This window comes from Zonotrichia leucophrys, chromosome 1, assembly GCF_028769735.1.
Source record: "Zonotrichia leucophrys gambelii isolate GWCS_2022_RI chromosome 1, RI_Zleu_2.0, whole genome shotgun sequence".
NCBI classification, from domain to species: Eukaryota; Metazoa; Chordata; class Aves; order Passeriformes; family Passerellidae; genus Zonotrichia; species Zonotrichia leucophrys.
The window spans coordinates 111,962,483-111,970,262 of record NC_088169.1 but is presented as its reverse complement, the minus strand read 5'-3'; positions in this window follow the sequence as shown (position 1 = coordinate 111,970,262).

Here is a 7,780-nt window from a genome sequence, read left to right as displayed (position 1 = left end):
TCAGCAAATCTTTTGGAATTGCAAATGCAGTGCATTGGAGAGAATGATTGTCTACTCCCATATCATATGCAAATGGAACAAGGAAATACAGCTGGGTGCCTATCCTCCAGCCAGCACTGCTGTCTCATCTTTGGTTTATACAACTTCCTCTTTGAGGCCAAAACATATTTTCCCTAAACTAAGGAGTGAAACAGTTTTAAAAGCTTTTTTTTTTTTTTTTGATACTGAAAAGTCATGTAACGAGGTATCTTCAAACAAACAAAAAAAAAAAAAGAAAGAAAGAAAAAGAAATTGTGATGGTGTTTTTGGCAAAGAGCACTAAGAGTTTGTGTTGCAGCCCTGCTTTCAATCACAGAGCACTAGGAATCAGATTTCTCCTCTGAAACAATTGGCAGACCGATGGAGAGGGAATTTGGGACAGCAGGGGTGGGATTCAGGGACGTGTCAGGTGCCACATTCAGGAAGGCGTGTGCATGTCAACTCCAATCACCTGGAGCCAGTGGAGAAGTTGGTGGAGGCTTTCCCGAGGGGATACACGGAGCCAGGAGCAGGAGCACTGCTGGCTGGGACAGCCTCTGGTGTCAGGATGAGCCATGACAGGACAGAAAGAGGAAGGGGGTGAGGACACAGACTCAGTGTCTGCTGTGCAGGATCCCAGAGGGAAGAGAGAAAGGGCACGGGGTTAATGACTGAGGGTACAGAAGTGCTGGTGAGTAATGGCAGGCAGAGATGCTTTTTCTTCCCTTAAATAGGTGGGGAGGCTGCAGGTCTGTCCTCCATCATCCTGCAAGCTCTTCAGGCAGTATGAAGTGTTTTTCTGCAGAAAGCTGCACTGCTGTTGCTTTCTCCTGATGCCTGCTGTGCCTGCATTTGCCATGGGCGGTGTTCCCCAGACAGATGCACCCCTCTGCTGGTGGCACATCACAGCCCCACTGAGCCCCTGGGGCTGCAGGGACTCCTCCCTCCTCTCTGCCTTTCTCCTGAGCCGTTTGCAGGGAATGTGCTCTGCTAATTTTGAGAAGAAGAGGAATCACCCCAAATCTGATAGCAGCAAACAGGAAATAACCTTTCTTCTTCCTCCACCTCCTCGTTCTGGCAAACCCTTTCCAGCTTCTTTATCACTTTCTGGAAAGGGTTTTTCTAGCTGAGATGGGTGATGGAAAGGCAGGACTCCACCCAGCCTTTTGGGTACCCTGAATACAGGTGGGAATGTGCCAGCTCTCTTTCCTTCCTGTGCATAAGTTGGGCCAGGATTCCCCTTGCAATCACAGCGAAAGCTGTGCGACTTCAGCTTCTTTTTGTACACATTTCTGCCCAGCTGTCAAGAGTTTGGGACTTTTTTTTCCTTCCTTCAGATGATTTGGTGTCTGATAAGGAGTTTTGTTTCCCTGCCTTTTGTTGAGTGTTTAAAGCTTTGTTATTTGGCCAGTACAAAGATCTGTTTATAGCTTTCTCTGGAAAACCAGATGCAGATGAAAAGTCCTTTCTTTGCTGGAGAGAAAATCAGGAGGAGTCAACATTGCCATGAATTTTATCTCATCTATCTTAAGAAGTCCCAATGGTTAAACAGTTTCCTCAGCATGAGAGGAAAGTAGATGCTCATTTTTATACTGAACTGCTGATGCTGAAGAGCTCAAAGGAATATCAATATAACACAAATAACCATGGCAGCTGTGGTTCTAACCCAGTGCATCCTATCTGTGAGGGCACAGGGCATGCACAGTAACTTTCCATTGGGGCTGCACAGTAAACTTCCTGCCCTGCAAAGTGCCCTCTGAAGTTCAGCAAATTATCACTGAGCTGCTGAAAGCCATGTGTGTAGGGAACATGGGACACATTAATTAACAAAAGTGCTGCTCTCCCAGGATGGAAGTGTAAAGGGATGGCTGAAAAGAATGGTGACACCTTCTGACTGTCAGGAGTGTAACAGAAGGAGCTGGACTGCCCTGGTAGAAATGTTTTGAAAAACCACAAGTTGCCACCCGTGCATCACACAGGAGAGATGCTCATCTGCATCACACAGAACATCCTGCACCTGCCTCACTGACGTCTTAAAAAGCAGAAATTCTCAGAAATGCAGTGACGCAGCACCTTAGCCATTACCCTTCCTGGCAGGAGCTGTGAGGTGTAAATGTTTAGAGAGATGGGCAGCTTTGTGCCTGTGCTTCCCTTTGCTGTGAGAAGAGCTCTTTGCCAGCACTGGTGTGGCTCCTGCTGCAGGTGTGGGATGTTGGCCCAGAGCTGAGCCCATCCTGCCCCTCTGCTGTCCCTGCACACTCATCTTGCTGCCTGGCTGGAGGTGATGCATTTAAATGTAGGAACAGACAAACCTCAGAGAGGCCAAAACCGGGTTCACAGGGCACAGGAAACTTGTAGGATGAGAGAAGAAGCAGGGGAAACTGAGCTGCTGCCAGGATCTGCACTGAGCAGGAAACGACTTCAATTTTCACTGCATCTCATGGCTCCAGGTGCACATGGTGCAAAGGGCATCTGTGTAAGTAGTGAAAGACACTTTTCTTGCTTCAGAGAGCAGCAGCAAGAGGTCATTCAGATATTTCTGAGACATTCACATTTTAATTTCCCAGTAATAACAGCCAAACCTCCTTATATGTAGGCATAAGGCCACATAGTGGGCCTCTGGCTTTGCTATCACAGGTCTACTGTCTAATAAATAAACAACGGACACTTTTAGGATCCACAGTGATGCTCCAGAGGGGCTTATGCAAGGTCTTCTAGGAGGAGGGACATTTTATACCCACAAACATGCCCTTCAGGGGCTGCACCAGTAGAAAAATGCCAACAATGTCTTGCATTGAAGGGAAGAGTTTCCTTTACAAAGGCCACTGCTAGGAATAAATGCACCCAGTACTGAAATGCATTATCCAGTTGTTTGTGCTCAGTCTCCTGCAACACTCCTCAACTTCCCACCTGCCCATTCCAACTGTCCCTCACTCCTCTCTGGATTTATAGTACTGCAATAGAATAAAACACTGCACAGCATCAGGTATACATGCATTTATTAAGCTGATGGCTTCTGGGGAGTGTCAGATCTTGTCCAAAAGATTGCTTAGATGGTAGCAACAACTTGTCTCTCCTAGCTGTATTTCTAGGGGCAGCTGTTCTTCTATTATCCTTCTTGGGTAGCTAGTCCATCCACTCTCTCATGATGAAGGGGCACATTGTAGTTAACACAGGTCTTTGTGTATTTACCACTGCCAAGACTAGAAGAGGCTTTTATGGTCATTTATCTGGCTTCTGGTATGAGACAGATTGATTGCAGCATGCCAGCAAGCCAACACCTTTTGCAGCAGTAGTAATGTCACTGAATTTACTGGAACAAGATGCTGAGAGTTAGCTCCTAAATCTAGGGCCATTACAGATGATGGAAATCATCAGCCAGACTGAAATGCACCATCTGCAAGAATAACTGATGGGATGCTGCCATCTGCTCTAGCCCCAGTGGTTGCTGTGAACCACAGACTGCTTGGTCTGAGGGGGATTCTATTCCTTCAGACCAGAAATGAAGGGTGGTTTTTGTGAGGTTTGGCTGTTGACACATGCTTACTGCTGAAAAGGAAGAAAATGTGTCTGAGAGAGAACACCTGGGGCTAAAGGTTTAGTGGCATAAAGCTGTGTTGGAGTGGGAGGTTTAGGAATATCAGGAAAAGGCTTTTCTTCCAGGGGCTTTTGGGACGCTGGGATGGGCTCAGCAGGGAAGTGGTAACAACTCCAAGTATGGCTGAGCTGAAGAATTGTTTGGACAATGCTTTTAGGCTCAGGGTGTGATTCCTGGGGCTGTCCTATTCAGGGACAGGAGGTGAATCTTTGTGGATGCCTTCCACCTCAGAATATTCTATGTGGCATTATGGACATTGCTGGGAAATTGTTTCACTTCAAATAATCAGGTGAGGACTATTCTGCATCATTCATGGTTTGAAAATGTTAGTTTACTGTTCTTGAGAGAATGATGAAAAAGTTTGTGCAGACAACTTTTTCAGTAGTTGTAGTGTGTGTATGTGTGTGTGTGTCACTATTTCTGGAAGATTTCCATTGGGTATGTGCAGCTCAGGCTCTCAGTTAGCTCTGAGGCACTGAGTCAGCATCCCTGCCAAACCCTTGGCTAAAGCTCTATTTTGAGTTATTGATCCTCATATTTCCACCACTTGATTCAAACTGGAGTTTTTCCTTTCTTGGCCCTGTGTGAGGCAGAAGTGAAGAGGAGGCAGGATGTGTCCTCCACCAACCAAATGGCTGAAACTCTACATGGGAGCCAGCAGTTCCTTGGCATTTCATAGTGCAGGGCAGTGCCCCTTGCTGGGGCTGAGTTTGCTTCTCCCATGCTCCAGCCACTGCCCACAATTCCTCCTGCTTTGTGAAAAGCTCCAGTGGAGGGGAATGTGCCATCAGGAAGCCCTTGGCTGCCACCCAGGGCAACCCAGATGGAGCCCAGCCTTGCAGGCCAGGGTGCAAGCTCAGGAGAGCTCCCAAGAGTGAAGTTGCCCTTCCCCAAAGCTTCCACTCCACATATGACCTATCTGACACTTCAATTAAAATCACATTTGCTCTTCTCCTCACACGCATCAAAGGCCTGCTGAGGGATTTAGAGGTGTGAAGGTTTTGGGTGATTCTCAGTCCAGGATGTCTGACTCACATGCGAATGCCACTTACTATAACCAAAGTTCCATACCAGAGAGGATGGTACAAACTATCAGATGGGCTCCAAATCTACTTTTTGTAGGCTTCCTTTTCTAGTAGATCAAATAACAGTATTTTTTATCACAATTTTTAAAAAAAAAGCCTCAGGCATGAATGTTTATTGGCTCATCACTAAGCTGAGAACTCAGAGCTGCAAACAGCTGCATATTGTCTCTTGAGATGTTGCCTTCAGATGTGGGGGACTCTGTCACCTTTAGAAGGAAATGTGAGTATGATACTTACATTCCCTGTGAGGAAACTGTGTGCTGTCTTACAAAGAGCAGCAGTGTAAAGGAAAGAGCAAGCCACAAAAGCAAATGCTCGAGTGCAACGCTTTGCGGCTTCTGCAGTGGAAACAATGCCTCAGAGAGAGAGCAGAGGTGTGCAAAGACAGCCCATTGTTGTGGCTGTGCTCAGTCCTCTGCTCTCCTGTGTGTCAGAAGATGGGGATGTGTGGCAGTGCAATGGGCTAAACAGGGCTCCAGAATCCTTAGCCTGATGCTAAGGACAGGCCTAACTGAGCCAGGCCTAGCAGCACCGTGCTGGGAGACATCTGCTTTTCTATCATTGCCCGTTTTCTAGCTGGCTTTGTTTAATCCAGTGGTGTTACTTCCTGTGTGAGCTATCTGCAGCGAGGAGAAGAGAGTGAGAGCACTGTTATCTACAGCTGTAGATATCTACAGCTCACCCTGTCCTGCCCAGCAGAGCTTGAGCCAGTGCCTGGGCTGTGGCCACACAGAGCTCCAGCCACAGCACTCTCTGTGCCACTCCCTCCACCTTGGAGGGCATTTCTGGCCAGTGCTCTGTGCTGGAGCTGCTCTCAGGATGTTTACCCCCTGCCACATCTCTGAGGTACATGCTGGCTTCTTGGGTTCCTCTATGGCAGCAGCCCAGAGCTGCTGTGCTTTCCAGAGACACCTTCAGGTGCCTTCTCCTGGGACTCCCCTTGAAGGGAAAACAGAGATGTCAGTGCAACAACTTAGAGTGCCTCCTTCCAAGTAACATCCAAAAAATCCTTCTCCTAAAACGAGGATCAAAGCCCAGTCAGGACTGCAGCATGACATTACCTTGATTTTCAAGAAAGGAAGGGTAAAGCTGGCAGAATATTGACATTTCCCCACTTGTCATCTGGCAGGAAGACTGAGCTTAGAGACATGGGCTGCTTTGTCTCTCTCCAGCTGGGTCTGATGGTGCAGTAGGTTTCAGAGGCTGGTTAGAAAAGGGGCTGCTTTTGGGACAGACCATGCCAGAATCTCATGGGGAGCTCTTGCTGCAGGTGAGTGGTGTGCCCCTTTTGCAGGTTTGGCTGTGCTTTTGGCTTTTGTTATGCAAAGTCTTGCAAGTGGATTTTGAGCATGTGTACCAAGACTTGGTGTCACTTGTGTGATGACTAGTGACCATGGGACATCAGCCACTGAGCCCCCACCCTTCTCTCAAGTGCTTCTTCACTTCTTCTGTGAGTCCAGTGACCATGGGACATCAGCCACTGAGCCCCCACCCTTCTCTCAAGTGCTTCTTCACTGCTCACAGTGAGCTCATCTTTGAACAGACATTTTATATCCTTTACAAATGGCTTCTTGTTCCTGCCCACCTGTTGCTCCAACAGCAAGCAGGGTGTTTGGTGTGCTGGACCATAGTGGCTTTTGACCCATTTCAGTTGTGAGTTTAGAAGGTTGTGTGTGGCACCAAACTGCTTAACCGGAAGTAGTGGCCTTCATTATGCATACAGGAGATTCTTTTACACCTAGTTCTACCACTATGGAATGGAGCTTTACCTGTCTTCTCTCTCTCTCTCTCTCTCACACACACACACACACACACACACACATCTTTCCCTTTGCATTTCATTTGTGCCATGTCAATTCCCACCCCAGTGTGTTGGCCGGGTGAACACACCAACAAACAGCTGCAGGGGTACCCTGGAAGCAGGCAGGGGCTTTGAGGGAGAAGAAAAAGAAGAAGAAATAAAATTCTCTTCTTTCCTGAAGAAAAAGAAGAGAAACAAAATTGAGCAGAGCATGGACAGTGGTTTCAGCATGCTGGGCCTCCCTCTGCTCTACTTGATGGACCAGCAAAAAACCTTCAAAGAACAGAGGAGAAATCAGGGTTGCTGCCTTTACCCAAATTCCTTTAGGTGCCAAGGCTGGAAGCAGATGTGTTCAGGAGTTTGACACAACTTGATTGGGCGTGCCACTGAGTGTGGCAGCCCCTGGCCTCAGCTTGTTTCTTGCCACAGAGGGTGGAGGGCAGGCACAGAAATGTGATCTTGCTGCTGTTGCTTCCTCTCTCCTTTTGTGTGTGCCTCCTTTGTGTGTTCTTTGGAAGGAAACAAGAGCAGAAAGAAGGAAGAAAATAGCAGAAAGAAGGAAGAAAAACTAGATTTTCCTGCACTGAGTGGTTTTTTTTTTTTAAATTTCATTAGTACCAGTAAAAAATGATTAAGCTGGAGAAGGGGAGGTGTCTTACAAGGAAGACCTAACCTCAAGGAAGAGGAATGACACGAATGAACAAGCAAGGTTTATCTACTCTTGTACATATCTGGTGCCACAGATTTCCTTCTGTCTTCTTTCTTGGCCTGTGCCTGTCACAAAGAGCTGGAACATTTCAGTGGCTACTGCAGCAGAGGAATTATGGTGGTGAGGATAAGACTCAAAATCCTCACCCCTCCATCTGTTTCATACTGGAATCAGGAATAAGGACCTGATTAGCTTCTCTCATGTTTTTTGGACCTAGCTCCTCACAGCTTCTTTCCTCTCTCCCACAGCAGCCAGCTCCAGGGCTGGATCAAGGCAGGGTTCTCACCCCCTTCCATGCCCATACATACCCCAGATGTTGATGCCAAGCTGATCCTGCTGCTTTCCAAGGGAAGTCTCCTTGTCCAGCAGCCACCTGCACCTCACTGGGGCTCCTGGGCTTCTTCTCCCCTTGCTGCTGCTGAGGCTGTGGGGGAGAGTTACAGTTCCCCTCACTCCCCCACCCAAAAACTGCATCCCTCCCATTAGGATGATGGCATGTGGATTGTGAAAAGCCCAGAAAAAGGTACCTGGATGTCCGTAACTCTTTGGTTCTGTTGTCTCATACTGTC